At 41.9% G+C, this 18,482-nt stretch overlaps 1 protein-coding gene and 1 long non-coding RNA gene across 9 annotated transcripts in view; one reads left to right on the plus strand and one right to left on the minus strand.

The window, feature by feature from the left end:
* slc4a5b (solute carrier family 4 member 5b) overlaps window positions 1-4,070 on the minus strand; it is a 69,734-nt gene extending 65,664 nt beyond the window's left edge. For 6 of the 8 annotated variants that reach the window (XM_035991747.1, XM_031287810.2, XM_035991751.1 and 3 more), the window contains exon 1: window positions 3,851-4,070. The gene's annotated coding sequence lies outside the window, so the exon portion shown is untranslated. The remainder of the gene's footprint in view (window positions 1-3,850) is intronic. The other 2 variants (XM_035991748.1, XM_035991749.1) reach the window with 1 other exon arrangement.
* A 2,680-nt stretch (window positions 4,071-6,750) lies between these two features.
* LOC118493112 lies at window positions 6,751-17,963 on the plus strand. Its single transcript, XR_004895074.1, has 3 exons — window positions 6,751-6,833; window positions 13,133-13,135; window positions 17,953-17,963. It is a non-coding gene; the product is annotated as an uncharacterized LOC118493112 (long non-coding RNA).
* Window positions 17,964-18,482: the final 519 nt, after the last annotated feature.

An 18,482-nucleotide genomic window follows, 5' to 3' on the forward strand; every position in this document is an offset into this window, starting at 1 on the left:
CATGTTATTTTAATCCTCCGTGTCACAGAAGACTTGTATCATGTGGACGCGCCGACAGTGTTGTTGTCATTACTTAGAATTCCTCATGGGGGAGACAGAAACTACGTACTATAGCTTTAAGTATTGAAGTAAATTTAATTTAATTAATTAATTGCAATTATTTTGACTGATATTGCGATTGCGATTTGATTCACGATATTGAAGGGAATGATCATGTTTGTATCATTATTCTCATTTTCATTGACTAATATCAAATCTTTCTAAATTAAAATTATTAGTGTGATTTTTGCGAGGATCTGTACCAAACAAAGAGGTTTTCTGTAGTCTGTAGGTTAGGATTTGTAGGCCGGGATGTCGCTGAAGCACCACAACACTTCATTCAGAATGGTTTGACACATATTTTGCCTTTAACAAATATTGCGTCCCTCTGCGATTTGGATATTGCACTAGTCCATATTGCGATTTCGATAAAATTGTGATTAATTGTGCTGCCCTAAACGCAACACATTTGAATGTACATGGCCGGCTCTGTTTGTTAACGGTCAGGGAATCCTCCTGGCAGCTGGGACACATGGCGACACATGTGCCGTCCAGACACCTCAACGGATCGATGGATGGCGAGAGGAAAACTCAATGGAAAACCCCCAGCAGCCCTTCAGAGCCAGACTGCAGCTCAAGCCGAGCTGGAAACTAAAAGAAACGGGAGGAATTCCCAGCATTCCCACCAATCCTGGAGCTGGACTTTTATGCTCCCGGTCATTTGGTAATAATATTTCGGGCTGGGATTATATTGGGGCTGCTCGATTATGGAAAGAATCATAATCACGATTACGTTGGTCAATATTGAAGTCACGATTATTTGACACGATTACTCATTGACTTTTGGAAAGACGTTCCGTAATTATTGAATTTAATAAAAACAACTAGTGAAACAGTTAAACAAATCAACCGTGAAAACACCTTGAACTGTGAAATTTCCCTCTAATACTTTTCCCGTTTGAGCCTTTTTTGCAAAACGTGATGTGCAAAATAATCATTTTTCTCAATTACTCTGTTTTTGGGGTCGTTATAGAGTTTAGATTCTCGGCCCGGGCCGGACCCTGGATCAAGCAATTTTTTTTTTTTTTATCCATTACCTTATTATCCTATTTGGGTGGGGAGAAAGCTATGCCATAATCAGAAATATTATAAATATATATATATATATAGGCTATATAAAAGTAACAAATGTGTACAAAAGTTAGGCTGCAGTTACAAAATGCAGCACGTGTCATGCGCGGAGTCTCCTCCTCTCGCACGCATCACACCGGGAGCTTGAAGATGTAAAGAAAAAAAGAAAAACAGGAGAATTACCTTTGAGCGAAGTGTGGAGGAAAGTCGGAGGTATGGAAGCAGTTTAAACAAGTCGTGGGCAGTGACAACAATATGTTGTTCATCATTGTTTCTTTTTTTTTACGTTTCTTTATTCAGATCCACTTGCGATCCGTTCCATTCTAAACAAACAGCGCAGTTTACAGGCTTCGTCCTTGTTGTATTATTCTAAACGTCAGCGGGCCACGTATTAAAAAAGTGTCTGGTTTAAATCGGGCTCGGGCTCATAATTACAGTTAATGTGTCGGGCCGGGCCGGACCGGGCTCGGACGCAACGTGCTCGGGTAGGTTCGGGCTTGATTTTTTTGGGCCGATCTAAGCTCTAGGTCGTTAGGAGCAGAAATTGTAATCACAATTAAAAATCGATTAATTGCACAGCCCTAGACGATATGCTTTTATCACCGATTCGATTCTTTCACCATACATGGGTGCCGATTCGGTTTGTTTTGCGGATATGATGTAGTCGCTGTTGACGGTACCGTAGAAACAGAGACTATTTAGAGGAAGCATTAGTAAATAAATAAAAAAACATTGATTCTGGGAAAAATAATTGATTTTATATATATAACATGAATCGTTTTTTTCTCCACCCCTAGTAAAAATAGTCTCTTATGTCACCTTTAAAAAATATTCACACACTAACCTAACCCTGAAAACCAAAGCGCTATGCATATTTCTCTGCTCCAATAACATGCGGACATATTCCTGTGAATGAAAATGATATTAGTGAACCCAAGGGGGAGGTTGAGATCTCCAGTTTTGAGCAAAGTTGAAATTTTGAACGCATCAAACACATTTTCTGTATTCTGGTGATTTTTTTCTGCAACAATTTCTGCCTTTTCCGCATTAAGCTATGGTGCAAAGGTCTTTATTTATGGAAAGGAAATTATAATAACTTTTCTTTGGAGGGGGGGGTTGCACTTTTAATTATTTGGGGTGTGTGTAACCGCCCCATCTCCCCCCCCCCCTGTAAATGACGCCTATGAGTGAACTGATCACCTCTCATGTCGTAGGTTCCTCTTCCTAAAGCTGATTTGGGGGAGTTTTCTAGGCTGATCAATAGATGTCATTTGTGATTGCTTACTAGTCCCTGAAGCCTGATCACTGACTGTGAAGGACAGTCACACGAGTGTGCGCGCACACACACACACACACACACACACACACATACACACACGCATGCATTTCCCTCATTTTCGGCTGGATGTCCGTCCCCTTCCTCTTTCTTTGTGTTGGAATTTTAACCTCCGGTGGATTTGTGAGGACTATGGTTAACTGCTCCTCAGATCTCTGCAGGGTAAATCCAGACAGCTAGCTAGACTATCTGTCCAATCTGAGTTTTCTGTTGCACGACTGACACTACTTTTGAGCGTACACACGTTCCACCAAAACAAGTTCCTTCCTGAGACCATTTTGAAGCAGCACCGTGGCTCCGTCCGGTGCTTAGCGCCGCCCAAGACGATTGTGATTGCTGCACTCAGTGACTGTAGGAAGGTCGTATATTACTGGACAAACTCCAACTATAGTGCATTGACCCTGCAATGTTTTCTCTGGCTGAGCACAACCATGCCCCGTGGTTACACGCCCCGGCAACGGGCACTCGCACGCAAAAAGGGGAACAACAAGCAATCACTGAGTCCAGCCCCCCCGGCGCGGGGAATTTGCATTGGAAAGAGGTCAAAAATCCTCTCGTCAATAAGATGTTAAGAGAGGCGCACTTGCAGCAAAACTGAAAAATGGTCTAATTTTAACAGTTGGTGATGACTACTGAGAGCCAACAATCACACAATTATCGTGTTATCTTTTCTAGGGAAAAGCAAACATTTCACACATTGTTTTAACTCAACTAATAATTGTTTTAGCCAAATCTCAAAACCCTGTTTACCTAATAAAAAAGACTATGACCTTATTTCAAAGAGTGGATGTTTTTTTTTTGAATATACTCCGTCCCATACACACACAATACAGTGCACTAAAGGTGCTGTAAACTCCACTCTCAGAAGCCATTTCTGAAAATTACACAGTCTCAAACAGCTGAATCAAGAGATATCTGGATACAGAGAATGCTTTTTGAGTGAAATGATCTCAGACCACTGACAGATTTCCTATCGTTCATGTAAACATTAGATAGATACACTTTCCTCACGTTTTATGAAATGAAGTTGGAAACTAAGAGGACAAACATGCTGCTCAATCCATCCTGACAAGTCTAACCTCTAATAATTCTAATTTCATATCAATCTGATTCAGTAGTTCATATGTAAATAATTTCCCCCTGAGATTATTAAAGTATTTCTGATTCGGATTCTGATGAGCAAAACGCTAAATGTGAGGGAAAATATATTCTCATGCCAGACTACAGTAAACCTGACAGATTTTTCAGGATGCTCCAAATCAACGTGAAACAAGAATAAAACAAAAAACAAGACACGTCAAATTTACATGGTAATGGACAGAGTAATGTCAGTTTATGCCTTACCTGACGTGGAAGATGAAGCTGAGAAAAACCCAAATCAAGAAGTTATTGGAGTATTTATATAACGTCAAAGTAAAGTACCCTAAAAAAAGCAACAACAAAAAAACTCTGAAAATTACAGATTTGAACGATATTCTGTCTCTGTGGAGCAAAACACCGACAAACTGCACTCAGTGACTGTAGAGACAATCTGAGTATTGGCTACTGGACGCCACTGGCGTGTCACTGTGTCTGTGTGTGTGTGTGTGTGTGTGTGTGTGTGTGTGTGTGTGTGATCAAATTAAACATTGCAGTTGGTGCTAAGCGGAGCGTGTGTCATAGTGTGATTGGTTATGTCGGTGGCATTGATTCTTAATTTCCCACGAAGGTGATTGCGGTTACGTGTCAGTTCAACTTTTCATCTCCAATCCTATCTTTATTTGTGAGAAGTGGTGCTGTCCTGAGGTGAAAGCCTACTTTACGGCTTTGTTATCGAGTTAATAGGCGTGTGTGTTCGTGTCGGCCGCTGTCCATTTCCTAAGGTTCTGAAACGCAAAAATTTTTTGACTACTTTTTTTTTTTAAGGACGTGCGCCCGTGAGCACCCACGGAGGAAAACATAAATCAGCACCTATGGTGACGATATTGTCGCAGGTCAGAATCGAACCTGTAGCGTCTGCGTCGAGGACTGAGCCTCTATATATGGGTGCCACTCTGAGGTGTAGAAGGACTCGCTTTGGCCATAGCACCGCTGAACAAACTATCTCGCTAACTTTGTATGGATCCGATGGGGTGCATGATATATCAACTCAATATCACTTATCGTGATATCACGTTGTACAATATTATATCGAAAGTGTCACGATAAGTATGCAATATTTTATATATATATATTGTTCTCTTTATATATTTTATACTGTCCAACCAGTAAAACATGTCTTGTTGTCTTTATTTATATATTTTATCCCGTCCAACCAGTACAACATGTCCTGTTCTCATTATTTATATATTTTATACTGTCCAACCAGTACAACATGTCCTGTTCTGTAGACATGGTCCTTATTTATTTATTTATTTCTTCATGTTGGACCAGTCCAATATGTCAGTTGAAATAAACCTTGTGTTGTATTTGTTATGAATCGTATTTTGTAATTTGTATTTTGATGTGTTTCTCCCGTAACTTTTGTAATTTTACATATGTTTACAAATATCAAAATGAATATCGATATCGCAATATCACATTTTGTCAATATCGTGCAACCCTAGTTTCCATGTGTCTATGTACCTGTCTTTATGTTACCTGGTGATGTTCATGGAAGAATACATATCTATCTATCTATCTATCTCCCTCCCTCTTGAACTGTGGCGTGGCGTGTCGCCACTAGATGGCTCTGAAGAACTGGTCTCCCGTGGTAGACGGAGCAGTAGATGATTGCTGACGCTGCCGCCCAACCAGTGCATCCCTGCTCACATGTTGTTTCCCACACAGCAGCAGTCAATCAGCTGCGTGAATCTCTTTGTCTGATCTGCTGCACAAAGACGATCTGAGTGAAAACAGCCCGGGGATCTGAAGACTGAGGCAACGTGCTACATTTAGTTTAGTTTGAAATGACTCTTATCTGGAATCCAGTTGGAGAATCTGGTCCAGCTCCTCCACAGACAGCTGCAGAGGTGCTCAGCTCGCCTCAGGAAAACCATGAAAAACCTGCACGTAACATGGAATGTAACTTCAGTTAATGTCCTTTTGTTTAACCCTCCTGTTGTCCTCGGGTCCAATTTAACCAATTTAAAAAAGTTTTTATATCAGAAATTTGGGTTTCTTTTAACCAAATTGGCAAAAGAAGTAAAATGGATGGTTCCATACAACGCTCTTCACAAGTAAAATAAATGATCAGTTCACTACTTTCATTGAATTTGGGTGTTTTATTCAATTTTATAGCATTTGAAAAAAAAAAATTATAATAGAAGCGCAGCAAAAAATCAACAAAAACATCAGAAAATGTGACATAAAACTTTGAAAGAAGTGACAAAAACATTGGGAATTATAGCGGCAAAAGAAAAACTAATTTTAATTTTAAATTTTGACCCAGAAAATCGAAAAGTTGCATGGTCGACGGGAAGACAACACGAGGGTTAAGAATAAGAAGACATGCCTTTATTTATCCCGCAGAGGGGAACTTCACATTTTTCACTCGGCTTGGTACAGTTATTACAATTGCGTACTTTTGTGATGATAAAATCGGAATATGGCACAGAGAATTATGTTGTATGTAATTTGTCAAAAAGGCAAAGATCTCTACATGCTCAGTTGAGATCTGGTGTTTTACCTTTGACTGTTGAAACAGGACGATATGTTAATGTAGAAGAGGAAAAACGGATCTGTCCCATCATCTGTTGTTTGAATGATATAGAAAATGAGTTCCATTTTGTTTTCTACTGTCCTTTTTACTGTGAACAGCGTGATGTTTTTGTTTCGTAAGATAAAAGCAGAGATTGACTTGGTAAATATGGATGATGCTCAAAGACTGAGATGGCTGTTCACATGTGAAACATAAAAAATTAGCCAGTTATCTTGAGAAAGCCTGGGAGAAGAGGAAAAAAGCTCTTTACTGAGATGATCTGTAGATGAGGATTTGTTGTTTGGATATACTGTGTGTGTGTGTGTGTGTGTGTGTGTGTGTGTGTGCGTGCGTGCGTGCGTGCGTGCGTGCGTGCGTGCGTGCGTGCGTGCGTGTGTATTTGTATTCATGTATTTCTCCAAATGATTTGTATATGCGACCGGAAGACGTTTGCTAAATAAGTTTGTGGTGTCTTGTAATCCCATGTGGGATGGGCCACATGTTTGGCATGACACAGAAATAAAATTAAACTAACTAACTAACTAACTAATTAGGGATAGATTGTCTCGTATAGGGATAGAGTGACTATTGGCCCGTTTTTTGGCAGTTTGCAGATGATCCGTATCTGCGTTTTATTAACCTGATAACCGATAAAGTTAATGAATTAAAGTGTTCATGGGGCGGCCTCCAGCTCACCCAGTGACAGCGTTCGCCCCATGTAGGCTGAGTCCTTTGCAGTGGCGCAGGGTTCGAATCCGACCTGCTGCCCTTTGCTGCGTGTCACCCCCCATCTCTCCCCCCCTTTCATGCCTATCCACTGTCAAATAAAGGGAAAAGCCCCAAAAAAATAATCTTAAAAAAAAAAACAAAGTTCTACTTTGGCTCCTCTCCAGCTCTGTGTCTGTCCCTCTGCTTCTGTTCCTCTCACCACTGAGTCCAACTTCATGCCCCCCCCCACAACACCATCTGACTATCTGTTACTGGGGATTATGTTCAAAATTTCTCATTTATTAAATAATTGCTTAAAGCCAAAGTCAAACTCAGTTTCACTAAGGGCCACACTGGAAAATTAGACTCACATCAAGGGCCAGACATGTAGAGTTTATTGTTTTTATGTCATCGTAAAAGTCAAATATCTTTGACTGTATTATTGCATTACTCCTAATAGTCTTCTCAATTACAGTTTGGTTGGCAAAAATGTTGAAGAAAATGCCAAAAAGTGTCAAAAATGTCGAATAAAGCGACAGAAATCCCGGAAAAAGCAGCAAAAACTTTGTAAAAAGTGACAAAAACTAGGTGGGCCAAAATATATTGTGAACCAAAATATATATAGGGGCCGGATCAAGATTTGTGGGGGGCCGGATTTGGCCCTCGGGCCTTGAGTTTGACATGTGTGGCTTAAAGCATTTAAACAAGGTTTTGTGTTGGAGTTTGTAACATTCCAAAATCTTCATTTTGACTTAAAGATTTTCACTTTTCACAGTAAATGCATATCGGTTCCAAACATCAGTTTCATTAACTACTAATAATCGGTATTAGTATCGGCCTTGAAAAAGGCAGTATCGGTCGACCCCTAGGTATTACACACATCACTAATGGAGAGATGTCAGAGAAAGGGGGGGGGGCTGCTCCCTGAGATGTGCGCCGTGAGCAGTCGCGGGGTTCGGCGCCTTGCTCAAGGGCACCCTGGCAGTGCCCCTGAGGTGAACTGGCACCTCTCCAGCTACCAGTCCACAATGATTTTGGGCTGTGCAACGTATCAAATTATGATCAGGATTTTGATTTGGGCTCCCAATGATCCCAAAAATAGGGAAGAGGATTAGGGCCACATGTGAAACATGTATTTGAGTTCTGAAAAAAAAGTATACTAAGAGTCAGAATTCTGTGAAAAAAGTCAGAAATATGACTTTAATCTCAGAATTCTGACTTTAAATTCAGAACTCAAAACATGTTTTCACATGTGGCTCTAATCCTCTTCCGTACAAAACAATGTAATCGAGAAAAACGATTATTTTGCACGTTACGTTTTGCAGATAAACTCTTATTTTGTCTTATGTTCTGAATGGCATGCACACTTTCAAGAGTCAGCCACACACACACACACTCACACACACACACACACTCACACACACACACTCACACACACACACACACACACTCACACACACACTCACACTCACACACACACACACACACACACACAAACAGGCACACAAACACACAAACACACGCACACACACACACACACACACAAACACGCGCACACACACACACACACACACACAAACACGCGCACACAGACACACACACACAAACAGGCACACAAACACACACACACACACAAACACGCGCACACACACACACACACACACACACACACACACACACACACACACACACACACACAGCAGCACGCGGTAACGTGACCCCTTCTGCACGTTACGTTTTGCAGATAAACTCTTATTTTGTCTTATGTTCTGAATGGCATGCACACTTTCAAGAGTCAGCCACACACACACACACACACACACACACTCACACACACACAGACACACGCACACACACACACAGACACACACACACAAACAGGCACACAAACACACACACAAACACACACACACGCGCACACAGACACACACACACACACACAAACAGGCACACAAACACACACACACACACACACACACAAACACGCGCACACACGCACACACACACACACACACACACACACACAGCAGCACGCGGTAACGTGACCCCTTCTGAAGGCTACATTTTTTAAATTATATTAAAATGATATATTGTGATGATGATTTTTCAGCCCTAATACAAACTGCAGTACTTTGCAATTTTTTCTTATCTTTCATCAGTCTTGTTGATCTTTAAACATTCAATGTTCTCAAAAATATCAGGGTTGATACCCCGTTAGCCCCGGGCATTCTGCTAACAGAGTACTTCTACTTTTAATTAAAGATGTAATCTGGAAGATTTTCATAAGAAAAAAAAAAGAAAAAAAAAATGTCTGTTGAGTCAAAGTCATTGTTGAGCACTACTAGCTCAGCTGTTTAATGATAATTTAACTTTCTTATTTTTTTTTACATTTCACACTCTTAAAATTGGAAGGTGCTACCTTTCGGTCATATACATATACATATATATATATATACAGTATATATCTATGCCTTTCGGTGACACACAACTTATTCTCCGATTATATTTTCATGCACAGTCATGACCGTGAACATGTCACGAAGCTAACGTTACCTTCAATGTTAGCTTTCACTCACTCACCGTGAAATAATCATCAAAACGTCAAAATTCCGGTGCTCCTTCATCTTCTGGTAAACAACAACATCCCGATACACACTAACCCTGTGCGGGAAAACTTTAATACAAACGTTCAAGTAATAAAAGTCGCGTTTTTGTCAACTCTAAACTAGCTAAACTCGGCTCGTTCTCTTCTTCATTCTCTCTCTCCTCCGTGTTTTCCGTCCGCTGACAGTAAACCTGCTCTAAGGGCGGGTGGCGCCATCTGGTGGACATTTAGCGAAACTGCAACTTTAAATTCACATTTTGAGTATTTGTTAAATTTATGCGGGTTACATAATAATTTTATTAATTATAATAATAATAATAATTATAACTTTATTAATAAAGCACCTTTAAAAACAGTGATTACAAAGTGCTTTGACAGACAAAGAAAGGCAAAAACAACCCAGAGGTAAAAAAAAAACAAAAACCCAGAACTAATTCAGTTCAAATAACTTTATTTATCCCCTGGGGGCAATGTAAAAGTATTAAGAGTAGTTCTGACAAGTAAATACATACAATTAAATACACACAATGCCATATGTCATGATAAATAAAGTGCAAAAATGCAACAAAAGAAGAGCAGCAGCAACACATGTCTAGTTTTATAATAAAAAATGATTGTCACAACAAAACAACAGTGTGTGTGTGTGTGTGTGTGTGTGTGTGTGTGTGTGTGTGTATGTGTGTGTGTGTGTGTGTGTGTGATAAAAGAAAAAGAAAGAAAGAGAGAGTAAGGGGGAAGGAGAGAGAGAGCGAGAAGGGAGGCAGCAGTCTGTCACTGTTCACGCAAGACAAAATGTGTAAATAAAAATAAGATAGTAGAGAGAGGGCAGAATAAAAAGAGACATCATCACATAAAAGCAAGTCCGTAACATGAACATAAATATGCAGTGATGGAAGAAGGATTGTAATGTTTCTATTATGGATCTATTTCTTGCTCTTGGCATTTGAATAAGGAGTCTGCTTTTATTTAATTCCAAATCTTTGTGTATTCAATCATTTCCTAATGTATTCATCCGTATGTCAGGAATCCAGATTTCACATCCCTGACTTGCTCCTTCCCTCCAGTGTATCTGTTCATCTCCTCGGCGTCTTGCCTGCTCTTTGTCTCTTTTCAACAGGAAGCTCTTTCACATCTTCGTATGACCCGTGGTGGTAAATCCTGCTGCGCTGCTTAATGGAGAAACCAATTTGCATATCACATAGATACTGTAAGTCATTATAATTTGTTTGAAGAGGCTTCTGAAGGATAATCGAATGTGACCGAGACAATGTGACACACACACACACACACACACACACACACACACACACACACACACACACACACACGGTTTCCTATCTGATATAATATGTGGAGCGAGGATTGAGACCTCGGGGCAAAGGAAGCTGATTCGACTTGGTTTTCTTTTCTTTCAGTCAGGGCTGATGTATTTGGTCCTGACACACACACACACACACACACACACACACACACACACAACATTTGGTTGAATTTTAAAACCAACCTAGGCTGAACAAAGGGCTGTACAAAGTTATATTATGTTATAAAAACAAAGGAAGACAATACAAATATAGACACAATGAACATCATACAAACAACACACTTCTATACAAATGTCCCTAAACTAAATCATTCGCCAAAGAATAAAAATGTGTTTTAAGAAAAGACTTAAAGATCTCGGCAGTAGAGGAGGACCTAATATGAATGGGAAGTTTGTTCCAGAGTCTCGGGGCCACAATGGAGAAGACACGATCACCCTTTGTTTTCATCCGAGACTGTGGAACAGCTAAAAGGAACTGATTAGACCATCTTAGGTTCCTGGAGGAGGGATGTAGGATAAGGAGATCAGCAATACATAAATGGGCCAATCCATGTAATGCCTTAAAAACAAGTAACATTACCTTAAAATCGATTCTATATTTGACCGGTAACCAGTGAATAGAAGCCAATATCGGGGGGGTATGACCCCTTCTTCTGGTACCAGTCAACAATCTAGCCGCCGCATTCTGGACAAGCTGCAGGCGTGATGAAGATGATGGGACTGTGCCATTAATAAGAGAGCTATTTATTACAGACAAGAGGCTGGGACCAATATTATCAAATACCTTTTTCAAAAGACGAGAGGGGACAATATCTGAAGATGAATAGGTAGGTTTTATGTGTGATACAATATCCATCAATGCTGACAGGGCCACATGCACAAAACTATTCAGAGAAGCAGGGCATAGGATTGGTTTAGAAGGGTCATGATCAGTAGGTGAAATACAAGATCTGATAGTGTCAACCTTGTTGATAAAAAAGCTCAAAAATTGTTCTATGATTTCAAACGTAGCATCAGGGAGTGCAATAGCATGATCTAGTGCAGTATTTATTGCACTAAACAACATTTTAGGGCTATGTGCATTTTTATCTATATCAGAAAAAGTGCTTTGCTTTAGAGGCTTTGACAAGGCGTTGGTAGGATACCTGGTGATCTCTCAGTATCTCATAGGACACTTGCAGTTTATCTTTTTTCCATTTCCTCTCTGCTTTTCTACACTTTTGTCTAAGGACACGAGTCTCACTGTTAAGCCAAGGTTGGGCTTTGACTTTGGGTCGCTTCAGTTTAAAAGGGGCAAACATATCAAGAACATCTGTGACAGTGGTATTAAACTGAGTAACTAGCTCATCTGTAGACAGAGAGGTGGAGGTTATCTCTGTAGGGCTAGCAAAAGGACAAGCTGTATACACTGGAAGCATCAGAAAATTGCCTAGAAGTGGATGGGTTCAGTGCTCGGATGTAGCGATCTGTCAAGCAAGGTTTAGGTATTGCATTAGAAAGTGATGCATTAAAAATCACAGGTTTATGGTCAGATAGACTAGCAACATCCAGCTCAATAATTAAAACAGGAAAACCTAATGATAAAACAAGATCCAGTGTATGACCTTGTATGATGTTTGTGTTTGGGACCAATTACAGACTGAAGGCCCTATTTTGCACCCGGCGCAGCTCAAAGCCCGACGCAAGTACCTTTGCTAGTTTAAGACCAACGCAGTTGTCAATTTCCCGTCCAGCGCCCGCGTTGTTTAAATAGCAAATGCACCTGCGCCCATCTTTGCCCCCATGGGCGTGCTGGTCTTACAGGGAGGTGTGTTCAGGTGCATTCTGGGCGTATTGCTATCTTAAGGCAGCGGGAAGTGATCGCGCCATTGACCATCAAAAACCTGGTCTAAAGTCAATAGCGCAGCATTTCATTGTTATTTTAACAGCAAATTAGTAAAATGCGCCTAGGCTTATGCACAGCGCACGCACACTATGCTTGTTACACACACACAGGGAAGTGCAGCAGGGCTTGCGGGGGGGGGAGCTCTCAAGGGTAACGTATGCTTCTACTGCTGTAGAGCATGTCTGAGTCTGGAGCCCGTGCTGAAGATTACCGCAGAGCATTTGGCTGCCCCGTTTATTGGGGTGAATTCCATTTCTGCTAAAAAAAGAACGGCGTTCCCAAAACAAATTAAAATTGTCAATAAAACCTATGTTGTGGAGCCTGCAGGCAGACTGAAGCCAAGTGCTCTTGCTGAGGAGTCGGCTAAAACATTCTGCTCCACGACCAACAGACGGAAGTGGACCAGAAATAAAAACACACTTTCCGGTGCTCTTCAACGCATCAATAAGAAGGTTAAAATCCCGTTTTGTGAGTTCACTTTCATGAAAGCGGGTATCATTAACTCCACAATGGACCACAATATGTTTAATGGAGGTCGGGAGTGAGGGTATCAGGTCCACAAGTTTTATCAGAATGTCTGCAACCCTGGCTCCGGGAAATCAGTGTGTGACTGCATTTAAAAATCGTATGCCCCGTGCGATGGAGTCACCGATAACAATAGTGGTAGGGGGAGAAAGAGGACGAGGAGTTGTTGTCTTTTGATGGTCGGTATCGGGGAGAAAACATTCAATGCCGGTCTCAGGGGAACATGGACGAGAAGAAGGAGAGGGAGATTGCCTACACAGTGGGGAAGATTGAAGGTTGAGGCATAGACTCATGTTTGAGGTCCAGTCAGCGGAGGCCACCAGAGCGCCTGATCACAGCGTCTTTGAGAAGCTTTCGTCGCGAGGCAAAGGTCTTCGCCTGTGTTGACAGCTCGTGAGCTGGCGACGCAGCGGAGAGACCCCGGGCATCACCGGACAATCGTGGAGGGGACGCCGAGCCATTCGAACAGGATGCCGAAGGTACGCCACCAGCCCTCTGCCTCGGGAAAGCCAGTGTGTTTCCAGACGTCGAGCAGCCATAGCAAGGAGCCACAACACCGGCAGCCGCTGCCACAGGGGCTGTGCAGTTGTGACAGAGAGCCAGATGAACGCCACCAGATGGAGAAGGAGCTGCAGTAGCCCCGGACGCCGATCGTGAGCCAGGACTGTCAGACGGGTTCACACCCAGCTCCGACAAGGCATCGAAGCAATTGGAGAGGCTAAGAGGAATAGGGGAGGCTTTCTTTCGGCCGTGGACCACCTCTGGCCAGGACGAATGGTGGCTCGGTGTCGAGCAGGAGGACGGACGCGGGCAGGCGGACCGATCCCAGGGCGCCGTATCCTTGAGAGTTGAAATCCGCAGCGACTGATCATGGGCCACATCCAAGCAGGCGGTTAGCAGGGCGTCTTTAGTCTGACGAACATCTTCCCTAAGGTCAGCTTTTTCGTTAATGGCATTCCTGAACAGCGATGTTATTTTGCAGAGCAGTGGGGACTCATCAGGAGGTGTGGATGTAGCACTAGCTTAGCAGTGTTTAGCTCTGTTTGGCTAGGGCTAATGTGCAGTCTTTCCGATAACTTAAAATAACTTAAAATCCAGAAAGTTGAAGGTTTGGGTGGTGGATGAGTAAAATAAACATGGGACCTTCACCCAGACTGGGGTTTATATCCCGGCGAGTTTGTTTTAACTTTACGAAACAAACGAAGGTACATCACGTCAGCTTCACGTCCGTAACCGTTAGTAGTTACGTTTGTCCATACAACATTTAAAATTCTTAGATATTCTGCTCAGCATAATGCTCATTGTTTTTCATGAACGTTTCTGTAATCGTGAGCGGATGATTGGTCCACCCAGCTCCAGCAACACGAAAGCAACAAACAATACTAAACTCCAAACCTTCGTAAACAGATGCGTACGAAACATCCTGCAGAATCTACTACTGGCTCACGAAGAGCTCTGGAAAATCACTAAACAAGAACCAATTGAAACACAAATCAAACACATTAAAATGGGCCTGAATTGGGCGAACCCTGAGGAATCCTCCCTCGAGCAGGAACAGACAGGCCTGAACCTGGAACCTACAAGGGAAAAGAAATCCAGGGAGACCCAGGAACAGCTGGAGAAGAAGGTATGTGGAGGCAGAACTCAAGGAAACAACATCGTCTTTCTGAAAGGGAGCAGATAAGAGCACCATACACCGAACCAGCTGGAGAAAGTTCAGGAAAGACCAATGCTCCCAAAGGGCAAAAAGGGTTAAATAAATAATAGTTCATAGTTTATTTTTCTGATGGCCTTGAATTGGTTGAAGAGAATAAACTGGGATGGGATCGCACTTCCCTCAGGAGGGTGGCCTTAGAGATAGGGTGAGATGCTCAGTCATCCATGAGGTACTCAGAGTACTGGCTCCTTTGCTTCGAAAGAAGCCTGTTGAGGTGGTTCGGGCATCTGGTAAGGATGCCCCCTGGGCGCCTCCCTACTGGGAGGTGTTCCAGGCACGTCCAGCTGGGAGGAGGCCTCGGGGAAGACCCAGGACTAGGTGGAGGGATTATATCTCCACCCTGGCCTGGGAACGCCTCGAGATCCCCCAGTCAGAGCTGATTAATATGGCTCCGGAAAGTTCAAGTTGTCCACATGATACAAGCCTTCTGTGATCGTGCACCCCCCCCCCCTCCACACAGTTGCTAGTAGCCAAGGAGGACACGGAGGATTAAAAATACATGATGGACTCTTCAGAAGAGGTCATTATCTTCACTTGAGTTTCTGCATGTGAAAGTCGCCAGGCAACACAATCTTCTGAACATAGTCATACTGAGAAATCCAGAGAGAGTTGTTGCGGAGCTGAAGCTTACCCAGTTCTCACTTTTTTGATTTGAGTTTGATTTGAAACCAGGTGTCTCTGCCTGCAGATAGACAGATCAATAAAAAGAGAAGCTCGCCGTCACTCCGGGATGAGTTCGGTCTCTCTGTGTTCATGTCACATCTCTTCCCCATCACTTGTTCAGACATGAGCATTCCCTACCTGCTCTCTGGTGTCGCATACAGCAGCTGTGAGGGGCACAGGTGCCAAAATGAGATTGAATTCCTGTTTTTGTTTTTTTCCCTCCAGTGGATTCTAATAACTCCGATCTGATGCGACACACAGACGGCCAGTTGTAGAGGAGCTGAGAGATAAATTCACTCCATTCTGTTACTGAAAATAGGCCGGTACTCACCAGAACGGAGCAGCGGTGGAAGAAGTATTCAGATCCTTTACTTTAGTAAAAGTACTAATACTGCACTGTAAATCTGCTCTGTTACAAATAAAAGTCCCGCATTAAAAATTTTACTTAAGTAAAAGTATGTAATTATCATCAGGAAAATGTAGTTAAAGTATTAAAACATTTTAGAAAGTGTAAAGGATCCAAACAATTGTGTTTAATGGTCTAATCATTTCAGCTGGACTTGTAGGCCGTTATATTATTGGCTAGTTTACTTTGGAAATGGATTTTATAAACTACATGTGTTTTGTGTGCAAGAATTAAAGTGCTCATATTATGCTTTTTGGTTTTTCCCCTTCCCTTTATTGTGTTATATATCTTTTTGTGCATGTTATAGGTTTACAAAGTGAAAAAGCCCAAAGTCCCCCCCAAAGGGACTTACCATCTCCAACAGAAAACACTGTTCACAAACTGCTCCAAACAGCTCTATTGTAGTCCAGCCTTTACTTCAGAGACAAACGTGGTCACTTTGGAACACGTTATAATGCTCGCCTAGCTGCTAGCATGGCACGCCCTCATGCTCTGAAACTGACTAGCAGCAGTACTTACTGTGCATGTGCGACTCTCAACAAAGATGGAATAGAAGTGTGATGCCTCCCTCTGTAGCTAAAACAGAGAGCTCAACACACAGGGTGAAAAGAGGAGCTGCAGCAATGTGCAGTACAACAAAAATATGGTGTTTTAAGGAGGTTAAACCACATAAACCTATTCTGGTACAACCTCTAAATACATTTATGAACCTGAAAACAAGCATAATATATGCACTTTAATGTGTAATGTAACTAGTAACTAAAGCTGTCGGTTAGGTTTAGGAAAAGATCCTAGTTTAAGTTAAAACCTAAAGACCTAAAAATAGCATTTGACCCAGTTGACGATAAACTGTTATTGCCTACACTGGAAAAATATAATATTAGAAGAGTAGCACACCATTGACTCAGTAGTTACCTGGAAAATAGATATTAATATGCAATGCATTCTCATGAACGGGTCCGTATGACATCGTACGAAAATGTATGCACACCAAAACGTATGATATCCTACAAAATTAGGAGAGCGCCGGCTGGTCACGTGACACCGGCTGGCAACGAGCTCCATGACGCCAAGCGGCAGTTGCTAGTTGTTTAAGCCGCTACAGAGCTGCGTGACGCCGGTTACAGACCTCCATTGTATCAGCGGTAATTAGTGGTTCAGTTACCCGAAAATAGGGAACTTTGATCCGGGTACAGAGCACCATGAGCTGCCGGTCGTTTCGGTGGACATTACGGTTAAATTTAATCCACAAAATTACACAGCGTTTTGCTGCGATTAGGCACCAAAACGACTAGTTAAAGGTGCTCTAAGCGATGTGACGTGTTTTTTAGGCTATAACATTTTTTGTCACATACAGCAAACATCTCCTCACTATCTGCTAGCAGCCTGTCCCCTGAACACACTATAAAAAAAACATCTCCTCACTATCTGCTAGCTGCCTGTCCCCTGAACACACTGTAAAAAACATCTCCTCACTATCTGCTAGCAGCCTGTCCCCTGAACACACTGTAAAAAACATCTCCTTACTATCTGCTAGCTGCCTGTCCCCTGAACACACTGTAAAAAAACCATGGTCTCTGTAGACAGCCCAGGCTCCACAAACACCAACAAAAACAAACTGTGCCAACCTGCACCACCAAACATAACAAACAGCGTTCCAGCCAATAACCGACAAGAAGGAGTTGGTTGAGCCATCACCGCAGCAGCGTTAACACGTAGGTTACCTCCGTTTTGTTTGACAATACTTCGAACGTCAACACGCCTAAGGAATGCGCATTTCCTGGGTGAAACTCTTTAGTTTTTTTTTTCCCAGGCCAGCCACGTTCTTATACATCAGCAGTCAATGTAGTGAATACAGACAATAAAACGTGTAATGCTTATGAATTACAGTGCTTTGCTTTTTGTAGCTTTTTGAACAAATGGTTCATGAGAAAAGGCTGAACAAATACCAATTACAGTGCTCTACTTTTCATAGCTATATGTACAAATGCTTCATGAGAACAGCCTGCTAAATTAGGCCTCCTGCACACTGGCTGCGTGGCGTGAGCGTGGCGTTTCTGTTGCGTGTCAGTTGCGTGGCGGCTACGTGGCGTTTTCTATGTCATTACACACCAGAAACGTGTCTGACGCAGCGCTGCTGCTGCTAGCCTTGTCTGTACATATGTATGTTTCCCATTGATAAAATGAAATAATAGCCTGTTCTTCAACTTTATTTTGTCAATGTTTTTGTGTTTGCACATATTTCAATATATATATATTTATATTTCAACTCCCCTTTCCTGAGATAATAAAGTCCATGTTATTGTTTTATCAGAATCCAATTGAAATTAAATTACATTTATATCTACATTTATGTCAAAACCTATAGACTTTCAAACATCAAAATGTCATTTATTAAATGTATTTGTATCAAAATGACATATAAACATCTTTTCCTATTCTATTTTGCCTGGAAACGCTTCCAACACGCTTGCGTGTCGGTCCTATT

The sequence above is a fragment of the Sander lucioperca genome, chromosome 14 (assembly GCF_008315115.2).
Source record: "Sander lucioperca isolate FBNREF2018 chromosome 14, SLUC_FBN_1.2, whole genome shotgun sequence".
Taxonomy (NCBI): domain Eukaryota; kingdom Metazoa; phylum Chordata; class Actinopteri; order Perciformes; family Percidae; genus Sander; species Sander lucioperca.